This window comes from Balaenoptera ricei, chromosome 9, assembly GCF_028023285.1.
Source record: "Balaenoptera ricei isolate mBalRic1 chromosome 9, mBalRic1.hap2, whole genome shotgun sequence".
Classification (NCBI taxonomy): Eukaryota; Metazoa; Chordata; class Mammalia; order Artiodactyla; family Balaenopteridae; genus Balaenoptera; species Balaenoptera ricei.
The window spans coordinates 74,996,134-75,008,243 of record NC_082647.1 but is presented as its reverse complement, the minus strand read 5'-3'; positions in this window follow the sequence as shown (position 1 = coordinate 75,008,243).

Below are 12,110 nucleotides of genomic sequence, written 5' to 3'. Positions count from 1 at the left end.
TTGTTTAAGGGCAATGAAAAAGCCAAGAGTTCTGCCTCATGGTCCAGGGCAACGGTTCTCAAAGTGTGGTTCCCCAGCCATTAACTACGGCCTCACCTAATGCTGGTGTTACTTGTTAGAGTTGCATATTTTCAGGGCACACTCAAGACCTACTAGATGAGAAACTCTGGGACAGGGCCCAGCAATGTGTGCTCTAGCATGCCCTCTGGGTATTTAACCTGCTAAAATTGGAACATCAGTATAGGGCCCTGCTACCCTAAGTATTGTCTTCGGACTAGCAGAATCCATTTTACCCGGAAGCTACTTAGAAATGTAGACTCTCGGGCCCCAGATCTACTAAATACTACACTTTAATAAGATTCCTAGGTGTTAAGTATGCCATTAAAGCTTGGAAGCATCAGTCTACACTAGCAGCCACGGTCAGAACTATTTGAGCCTAAATTGTCTACTAGGATCTGGGCTGTTTTCTGCCATCAGAGGCCAATGATCTGATCCCCTTCCCCAGAGGATCTGCCAAAACAACTGTCATGACACCAAAAATTAGTTTTCCCTCTGTGCCAGATCCTGTGCTGGGCAACCTCTGTGGAGCCATTTATGCTTCAAAATCCTTTAATACAGAAATAACTATGCCCATTTTACTAGTAGAAAATAGTCTCGGAGCGTTTGTCCTCACCCAAGGCCATGATATGAGCAGGTAGAAGAACTGGGGTAAAATTTTGGCTCTTCTGGACCTTTTCCATGATACCATGAGATACCAGCTCCCTAGTCTTCCTGGACTAAGCATAATGGTCATTATCTAAACCGAAATCTGATTCTCTGCTCTTAAACCAATTTTAATTTACAGAAATCACAAAAACTTAGAGTTGATACAATATCTTAAATATTGCCATGGATAGTTTTTGAAAGGAGAGATTAGTGATAGCACTAGGGTAATAAACCAGGCCATTGTTTCTCAGACTACCTGTAATGAAGGACTATTCTCCCCTCACCCCACTCTGCCATGTACCAATTCTTCTGCAACATACAATAAAATGAATCAATAAAAAATAATTTAAAAGACACAAAAAATACAAGCCAACTTTTTAAAAGATTCAATAGATGTAAAATCACACTGTCAAGTTGCTGTAAACATTTCTAAATGCTTACTCTCAATTTCTCTGCTTACATTGTCACAGACCAGTAACAAACAGCTTGCAGACTGGGACTGTTCTGGAAGTATCCTTTGAGTAGCAAGAAACTGGGAAATCTGCAAATTAAGATTGAGGTATAGTCCCGACCAGTTTTAAACTACTGTAAAATAGGTCACACAGACTCTATGACTCCATCTTTCCATCCCTAGAAAGATATGGAAGGCCACTGATACTTTCTCCAGAGTCAGCCCTAGGAATATTAGTAACATTTCATTTTTTGTGTGGCTTTCATTCATTCATCCAACCAACATTTAGTGATAATTGATTATGTGCCAGACTCTTGGGATTCAAAACTGATTTAAGACATGGTCCCTATTTTTAGCACACACAGTAGTGGATAATAGTAATAATTTCTTTTACGTATATTGTGTATCTATCACTCTAGTCATACATCGATATCCTTTCTCTTAAAAAATAATTTGAAGTGGCTTGTTTTACAGTATAATGAGATAAAGATAAAACTAATAAAATATAGCATTTTATTAGCCTCTCACTCTAATCTTGACTTTTCACATTATGCTGTGGTATGAATAGGATACGTGTTATTGTATCCATTTTAAAGACAAGAAAGCAGGCTCAGAAGGATTGCCTCATGTGCTCAAGATCATACAGTTTGTGCAGGACAAGGCAGGGAATCCAACTTCGGTTCATTGCTTCCAAGCCCAATGTTCTGTTCACAGCACCCTAACCGTGGTTGTTTTTCTTCTGCAATTCTTCAACCATGTAATCCTTGGATTCCCTATGGATAACTATCCACCCCCAAGCATCATGACCTCATGACCCTCCTGGAGGAGACAAGCCTTTCACCTAGGCTTCTACCTACATTTCTTTAGAGCTAAGCTTTTAGTCTTCCTTCTTTCAAATTCACATTTAGCTGACCTATATTCTATTCATTCTTGAGCTTACTCTAGGCTGGATGACAGCACACTTAAAAAATTTGAATATATGTCTCTATTTAAGGGTAACCAATGGCCAATTATCTCCCTTCTATCTAGGGGAAGACCTAGTTAAGACCACAAGATAGGGGAAGTTTGTCTTCATTACTTCTACTCTCTTGGTGCTGTGTCCTCATCCCCAAATCAGTGACCTACACACGAATACTCTTTTTTCTTCATTCCTTTAGTGAAATAGTCTCTCAGAGCATTCGTTCATGTAAAGGTGTAATGGCAGTCAACAACACAAAGCATTAGCTACCTGGAGGTATTTTTGTGTTCTGTGTTCTTCTCTGTTGTATTGCCATAGCCCAGCAACACATTACTCATTTGGTAAGTGCTCAGTAACTATTTACTCAATGAATATTAGATGAACTTGTAATGGGGAAGGAACAGAAACCAACACTAAGGTTGGCACCGTGTTCAGTGCTCTCATGCTTTCTTTTAATTCATGCCTATCTCATTCATCCCCTTGCCTCTGGTCTCCCTTCAGGTCTGTCCTCTGCATATCTGTCTGAATGATGGCTCTAAAATTCATATCTGATTATGCCACTTCCTTGCCTTAAATGCTTTCTGTATATTTCTATTGCCTTCAGTATATAAGTCAAAACTTCATCAGGTGATACCCAAGGCAGTAGCAGCGGAAGCAGGAAGAAGTCACCAAATACAGGGCTACTTAGAAGATGCAATTGATAGGAATTGGGATCCAGTTGGATGAGGAGTTGAGAGGAAGGAAGGCCTCGGTGGTCATGTTGAAGAAAGGGCTGGTGAGGAAGTCCGGGAACAAGCTACAATGTGAGAGTGCCTACTTATTTCTCTGGTCCTGTTCCCCCTCCCCCTGCTCCGTCCCACCTTCTCTCAAAATGCACAAAATCCAGAAAAACTCCCTGGGACTTATCTTACAATATGGTAAGGAATTCAGGGATGATAAAACATCATTTTAAGACCTTAGTAATATACTTTTAAAATACGTATTTTAAAATTAAATATAGGAATTTATTTTACTGAATATAGTATGACATCTATTTATTAAATATAGTAATATATATTTTTTTAAAAAGGCTACTTTTCCCATGTTTGTTAGTTTTAGATATCTGGTTTTCTCATTATGAGGGCAATAAAGCCCTTAAAACTATATGCCCTACATAATTATGTTCTGTATAAGAAGAGGAACAGATGGGGGAAAAATGGTTATTTGGATGGTGTCTCACTTCTTTGTGGATGTTGGTTGTGAACAAAACCCCAGAACAGAATGCGTGGTGGAAGTTATCAAGAAGAAAGAACTTGGGGGACTGTCTGGGTCCAGGTAAAGGGCATAGGGAGGCAGAGACTGTGGAAATTTAATGGCACGAGATCTGGCATCAGATCTAGTGAGGTCCTCTCTTCCACACATTTTTTAACTGGATGATCTTAGACAAGTTACTTAACCTCTTTAAGTTACAGTTCCACCATGTATAAAATGAGAATTATAATAGCACCTACCTCATAGACCTAAGGGTTAAGTAAGTTTTTTCTCTGTACAATGCTTAGCCTCTGCAAATGCTCAATAAATATTAACTATCATTGTAAAGATTATATGAGCTAACAATAGGAAAACCATGGTGGTCTCTATGGCATATAAACAGAGTACTTCCAAAATGCTTTGCCATCTAGAAAACACCTATCTTCCAAGATTTCCACATGGAATTTGTGTTCATTGTGGAGTTTGCCTCACACTAGTATAATTAAGAGAAAATAGACATAGTTAATATTCCTTTCAAAGAGCAGGAAAAGCCTTTCACTTCTATTAAAATAATCAATAAAAAAGAACAGATTTCTGGGACAGTGAGAAACCAAAACAAATTTATGAACTGTGATTTTGAAGATACGCCACACAATGGACAATATTCCTCTGCTTGTTTCCTCCTGCTCCATATAGAAAGACAATCTTATGCCACCAGGTCCTGGAGATAGAGTTTCTGGGAAGCTAAGGGGGCTCATCTGAGGCATTCCAATTCTTCTGAACCTCTGCGACAATAGCTTCAGTCTATGGAAAAGTGGGCTCCAGACTTGAGCCTTCATCAGAATCCCTGCAAGTCTTGTAAAATGCAGATTTCTGGGCCTCAACCCACTGTGTTGTATTTTTAACAAGTTCCCCAAAGGGATGCCCATGATGCTGGTCTGGGACCACACTTAAGAACCACTGCTTTAGAACTGAGAGGTCATTCCCCAGCTAAAAAGAGATTCAAACTACAAGCTCTCCTTGATGAACTGTTAGCATTATTTTAAAAATGTTCTTGGAACACCCTCTATTTATGGGCCCTGACATTTCAACACACATTATCAACACGTCCCTTTGCCCTTTTTCTTTCTTGGCAGTTTGGTATCTTCAACTTTCTTTTGCATCACTACCCTCCTTCCAGAAATCTTGCCAACACATTTTTGGATCGTGCTTTGGCATGCTTTGTATTGCATTTTTCCTGCTCTATCTGTATTGTAAGTTTTGCCTGTTTTATAAATGGAATCTTCCTTTTGCTCTCAACTCTGGCCTAACAGTTCCCTCCAAAGTCTTTGCCTCTTTTTTGGTATACGGAATATAAATATATCTAAGAGAACTAACTGTACTAGTATACTTCATCAGAATATGCTTACCACCCAGCACACATTATTTTTAACCAATAGCAAAACTAAAACGAGAATACCAGCACTTGCAATTGGTCCTTTAGGCTATGTGTAATGAATTGACTTCTTTATAAATTTTATTAAAGATTTTGCTACTGAGTTTGCTTAAATCAAGGGATACTTGTGCTAAAAAACCTACTGAAACTTTCATTGGCTTTTTTTTACTTTTTAGTTAATTTTTTGTTTTGGTTTTAGTGTAAACCTTAATTTAGAGCCTGTTATGGCCAACTATAATATTTAAGCATTAATTTGTAACACTATCTGAGCTGGATCTCCCACTGTGCCCAATTTTGTATTTCAATTTTTGGAATGACCAAACATAAATAGTTTTTAAAATGTTCCTCAGATATAGATGCATGGCCAAGTATAAGAATCTTAGTGAAGTTTTAGCTTTAACTTAATTTTACTCTCTCTTTTCACTTGAAAAGATGAAATGGATACTTGGATTTTACTTGTTACAATTGACTGTCTTCTTCACAGTTGTGAAAAAATGAACAGCTTGCCATATTCATCAAAGAGAAACCACTGCTCATGTGTGTTTGTGTGTGTCTTTAAAAAACACTGCATCTGTGCTATGCTGTACTTAACCACAATGACAGTGGCTAGCATATAATAAAAGATCACATTAATTTGTGCTCTGCTTCAGAAAAGAGCATTTAAGTCAGCTCTGCAGATTCAGGGAACACGTTTCTTTCCTAAGAAAGCAGAGAAGGAAATAAATAAAAACTCAACTCTAAAGAAAATTAGCATAGAAGATGATCTGGTAAACTGGTTAAAAGAAAAGCATAAATGTCCTATTTCTTATTAGTTGAATTTGTCCTTAAGTTCCAAAGACATTTGGTTTTATCCAGTCACTATACTTTGAACAACCACACTTATGAAAAAAGAAAACTTCAGCTAAATTGTCTCTTTATTAAGTGGAGAAAAGGTAGGAAAGCTATGAGTAAAGACAAGCCAGTGTAGAGAGGGTTTGGATTTGGCTGGGAAGAAAGGAAGCAGGGGAAAGACTTCAAATTCCTCTTTCCTCTGTTTTGGTTTATATTTCAGATCCCTCATGTGTGAATTCTCTACAAAGAAAATTTGAAAATTCCTTTTTTTGATGAGTATTAAACCATTTCAGATTATCTCAGCCATCAAATTTAGCTCAAATGTTCTAAATAAGACAATTTTCACATTTAAAAAAGTTTTCCAAATGACTATCTTGAAAAAATAAGAGTTCTCCCATATTTTATAATACCTGGGAACATTCTGTAACTTTTACATTTGGCAAAAATCAATTTTGGTAATATACTCTGTGGTGAGAATATGAAAGTTCAGGCACACTTATGTTGGTGGGGTATAAATTGGTGTAATGCCTAAGGAAAGTGGGTTGCAATATTTATTAAGATACAAGCATACATAACCTCTGACCCAGAAATTCCTCTTCTATAAATTTAAGCTACACGTATAATTTCGCGTATGTGGAAAGACACACGTTCCAATGGTAAGTACTGAGATGTCATTTGTAATAACATTTATCAATAGTCAACTGATTATAAACTATGCTTTGTCCATCTGATGGAATTCTATGCAGCTATTAAAACAAACGCAATACATATTGATACAGAATGATCTCAAAGATTTGTTAAGTAAGAAAACTGCATGTTTATATTTGCTTTGCATATAACACTTCTGAAATGATATAAAAGAAGCTGGTATAAGTGGATGGATTTGGGGAAGGTGTTCAGTAAGGCAGGGAGCCCAGCGTGGGAGGGGAATTTCACTGCATTCTCTTTGGGACCTTTTGAATTTTATACTCTGAGCATCTATTTCCTATTTAAAATGAATTAAAAAATTTAAAAGCCCATGGAACCTCAAGATACAAATAAGTCCAAAACAACTGAGTTAGACGAACTTTTTCCATGACTTCAATATCCCAAGAACTAAAAGTCTAAATCTTTCACTTCTGAATGTAATTAAACTTATTATATACAGAAGGCAGAAGTCGTATCCTAGCCCATGCAAACTCGGGGCCAGAAAAGTATTTTTTTTTAACAACATATTTCTCAAACAGGCATTTGTAAAACTAAAACACATTCGTTTTTGCTTTTCCTGACATGCCAAGTTAGTTAAGTTTAAAGCCTGTCTCTGTAAGGTAAAATAAAGGAAGCTTTGTAGCCATCATTAAATGTCTTCACTGTAAGATTTATTGCCATAATTGTGACAGAGCAAATGATTTTTTTCTTGGCAGCAAAAAGAGTCTTAAAAAGAAACTAGGTATTGTTTTTTCTTTTCCAAGCAAAGTATAGATACCCAAAAAATTACATGGTGTCACAGAGCATGCCGTAGTTAGAAAAAAATGATGCACTGCCTTCTCCATCTTATTAAGAAAATTACACAGTTAACTCTTTGTACCTTTGAAGGATGTCTCTGTCTGATGAATTTTGTTATTAGAGCAACATTCAGCTGGAAATTGTGTATTGAAACTAACTCATTTTGGACTTAATGAAGTAGATTCTGAAATAAAACAGAAGTGTCATAGTAACAGATACAAATTCTACAACTGTGGCCGAACAGTCCAAGGATTTTTATGTAGCTATGGGTGAGAGAACAAGAAGAAATGTAAAGGATCCGTACACTATCAACTGACTGACAAGCGGGTTATTAATGTACTAGAGGAAGGGACCATGTCATTTTCTGCACTACTGTTTGCACAGACTAATATCATTGGGTTCAAGCTACTCACTCACTCACTCACTCATTTTACGTATTTGGTCAATCAGTCACCACTCACTGGTCTCCTTGCTAGGTGCTGGGAGACCCAAAAGTAAACGAGATACAGTTTCTGTCCTTCAAGAATTTACAGGTTAGTAAGAGGGAGGTTGGGGGGGGAAATGAACACAGAAAAAGATAAATGTAATGTCATATAAGTGTAATAAGAGAGAAAACCCCTTAGGAGCCTAGAGGAAAGTTATCTAATTCAGCATGAATTATGCCTGAGTTTGTGAGTCTAGAGGAGGTGGAGTGGAGAGGGTCAAGGAAGATTAATTACCAGGAGGGGGTAACAGTGAGGGAGTGATAGTTGAAGGGAGTTTCAGTGAAATGTGGAAGTTAGCCAGGTTTCTGTGTGTGTGTGTGTGTGTGTGTGTGTGTGTGTACGTGCGTGTGTGTGTAAGGGGGAAGCAAAGCAAAACTGAAGGGAGAGAATGCAACCCTAAAAAGGTACAGAGATGAGAAATATCAAGGTGAGGGGTGTGGGTGGAGGAGAGCTTCAAGCAGCCGTGTTCCTGAACATATGGCAAAAGGCAGAAGGGAGAAAAGATGAGTATGAGAGAGAAGCAGGATCCGTACAGGAGTTGCCAGCAAGCAAAATGTCTGAATGAAGATGGACTATAAGAAAAATGCAGCAAGAATCATATATTTAGTCCCCCCTTGAAATCTATTTACTTCAGAAACGGAAATTATACTTTAGACGTTAACTATATCATTTGGGTTAGGAGGGGACAACCAGCATAATAAATTGAGACCATGGTAATAATCAGGTTGTTTTGCTGATTAACTAGAACTTCTACAAAGAAGAGTATTTCCTCAGTAGAAAACATTGCTTGTGTGGAATTGGCTACCACCCCACAGTTTGCATCTGACGAGCACAATTCAAAGAAACTTCACTGGTCCTCAGTCTGAGGGCACTGAAGTCTGAGGGCATTACTGGTAAAAAAAAAAAGCTTTTCATTTGGAAGCCCCCACAAAAATCTGGATTTTTAAAAATAAAAAAATATTGAGTAAACTGTAAGAAGAAAAATTCATTATTTATACTAAAAGTAACTATGATAAGGCAAGATAAAGTAACATGAAGTGATTTTTTGGAACATACATTTGTCCTTTCAATATATATTCTTTTTTATTGGGGTAAAATATATTGTGGCAAAATTTACTGCAGCCTCGAGCAAGATAACTTGGGCTTCCTTCCAGCATGGTGGCTGGGTTCTAAGAGAGCAAAAGTCCAGACTGCCAGGCTTCTTCAGTCCAAGGCCCAAAACAGACCTTCTGCTGCTTTTTGTTGGTCAAAGTAAATCACAAGGTGAGCTTAATATAGAAGCTGGGGAAACAGACTCCACCTCTTGGGTGGGGGAAAGTGACGAAGAATGTGTGGCCATCTTCAATCTACCACAGTGTTTATATTTAAAATTGTGAATTTAGGTACCTAAAAATAAAACAAAACAAATAAAAAAACCTCTTTCTATATTAGGTTGTCTGTAAGGACCATATGCTGTTTTTGGTTTCTTTCCATGGGGCTTAGGGTAGAGGGTTATGGGGAGATGGTAACTTACTAGTGTGTATTGTCATAACTGGCAAGTTTATTTCTGTGGTCTTATTTTTTTTATAGATCTGAAAAGGAATTTGCATCCAAAATATACTTTGAAACTTTTACACTGATACCAAAGCCAGACAAAGACACTACAAGAAAATTGTAAATATCTTTTACGAATACTGACCTAAAAATCCAGAACAAAATACTAGCAAACCAAAGCAGAACATTAAAAGGGTTACATGCCATGACCAAGTGGGACCTGTTCCTGGAATCTGAGAATGGGTCAACAGGCAAAAATTAATGTAATATATCACATCAACAGAATGAAGGAAAAAAAAAACCCAAAATCATCTCAATTGATGCAATAAAAGAATTTGACAGAATTCAACATCCTTTCATGACAAAAGCACTTAATAAACTAGAAACAGAAGGAAACTTCCTCACCATGCTAAAGGCCATACATGAAAAATCGACTGCTAACAACACACTCAGCAGCAAAAGACAGAAAGCGCCCCCTGCCTCCCAACCAGGAACAATGCCTACTTTTGCCACTTCCAGTCAACATTATATTAGAAGTTCTAGCCAGAGCAACCAGGCAAGAAAAAGAAATAAAAGGCATTCAAATTTAGAAAGTAAGCAACAAAACTATTCTTATTCACAGCTGACATGACCTTGTATCTATAAAACACCAAAGATGACACACACACAAAGTTAGAGCTAATAAATGAATTCAGAAAAGTTCTGTGGTCTTATTTTAAGCTTCCTGATGATACTGTTATGTTAGTTCTCTCTCTTCTGCTGGTTATACAATTATTCCTCTATTGGTGTTTTTCGTAGTTATTGGGAGTGGGGAAATTTTGAATTAACTCTATAGTGATCTAGATATATTAAATTCATCTATATTTCTTTAATTCTTGAGGTCATAAAAAATAAATTTTGGTTCTACTCCCTTATATAATATATGGCCAAGAATTTAGTGTCCCCTTAAATTTCCATGGTCTGTCTTTACTACAAGTTTTTCTTTCATTTAGGGTTATAGATCTGGCTTACATTTATATATCTTTTTTTTTTTAATTTTATTTATTTATTTATTTATTTATGGCCGTGTTGGGTCTTCGTTTCTGTGCGAGGGCTTTCTCTAGTTGTGGCAAGTGGGGGCCACTCTTCATCGCTGTGCGCGGGCCTCTCACTATCACGGCCTCTCCTGTTGCGGAGCACACGCTCCAGACGCGCAGGCTCAGTAGTTGTGGCTCACGGGCATAGTTGCTCCGCGGCATGTGGGCTCTTCCCAGAGCAGGGCTCGAACCCGTGTCCCCTGCATTGGCAGGCAGATTCTCAACCACTGCGCCACCAGGGAAGCCCTTATATATCATTTTTTAACACTTGAATCTACTTTTTCAACAACAGTTTTAGGATTTCTCATTTAATTCTGTGATTATATCCACAATAGTTTAATTCTCTAAATTTCACATTGGTTTCCAGGAACCCTACCAGTTTTTTGACACTTGATGCTGTGTTCCTGTGTTGTTTTTCACTTTTCTTTTGGTCAGCTGGATCTACCTTCAAGTATTCTTCTTGGGAAGGACACATGGTGATATATCCTTTACTCCTTGTCTGACTGAGAGTCTTGGCATAGGTATATCATCCAGCTTTTATATGGAATTCTTGCTTCTCAACCTTTTTATGCCTTAAAATTTTATAGATATCACTCTTTCATTTTTCTTTTATTAGAGTTGAAAAAGAGAAATTTGAGCATTCTTATTGCTGTGTCTTTCTGAAAAGTGATTATACAATTTCACCCCTTGTTCCTGAATTGAAGTTTTAAAAATTATTACTGTTTATTTAGATGTAGGTTCTTTTTATTAATTTTGCCTGGACCCTGGTAAGTCACTTTGAGTTGTGATTTTTCTTCATTCAGGAAAGTTTTGTCTATTAGATCCTTGACTATTACTTCACTCATATTGCTCTGGTTCCTGAATTTGGAAAATTAATATATAAGTCTGACTTCAAATTTGTGCCTTCCATATTTTTTTCTCCCCTCTTTTACCTCTTTGCATTTTTTTATTCTGCTTCTGAGAGGGTATCTCATGTATCCTTCACAGTACAGATATGAATTTGCAAATCATTTATGCTGTCTATAATCAATATCGAAGCAAATTTACATTTTTCATCACATTTTTTTCTTGTACTATTTTCTTATTTTAGCTATATTTGTATCTCTGACTTTATCTCAGCATGATTTTTTTCTATGGTTGCCTGCTCTGTTTTCAAAACATCTCTTTAACTTTTTCTTTTTGAATCGTTGTGAGAGACCGAGCAGAAATCTTTTCTCATTTTGACCAGGTTATTGTAGGATAAGTCAGGCTCTTCTTCTGAGGCTTTGGGGTAATATCCTCTTTCCCTTAAGTAGCAATATTTATTAATCTTCTTTTTCACAAAATGGTTTGCCAGATTACTAAAATGCAGCAAATGAATATCAACTAGAAGCAGAAAAAGGAAAAATAAGGGGACCTTAAATAGATCTAGGGATAAAGCAATATAAAATGCCTAGCATGAAGGCGCACACTCTTTGGTATTTGTGGACAGCAATTTAGACCATGCTTATAAGCAACAAAGGGTAATACACCAGCCACAGTACCCATAAGACAAATCCATAATAACAATGAGCAATTGTTAGGAGAAGCTCAGTTCTTCCAGATGCTAAGATGAGGAAGAAACTGTCCTTGAGGTCTCATATACATGGGATTCTCTGCACCGTAATGATCAATGTCCTCAATAATACTTGGAAGAAAGATACGTGACCAGTTTCATATGGCTAACGACATGGGCTAATGGCTTTACCCCAAATGAAATTCAAGTATGAAGGTATTTAGAGTGTGTCCAGGTGTATGTGGATTTCATTCATATTCTTTAAGTGATCCTCCATAAACTTTGCTTCCTTCAGCTAAGCTTTTGCTGTGTTTTGGACAACTTCATTTTGAAATTTTTCTCTTTGTCAATTATCTGGAGTATGATTGTTTTCTGTTTTCAGTTCGA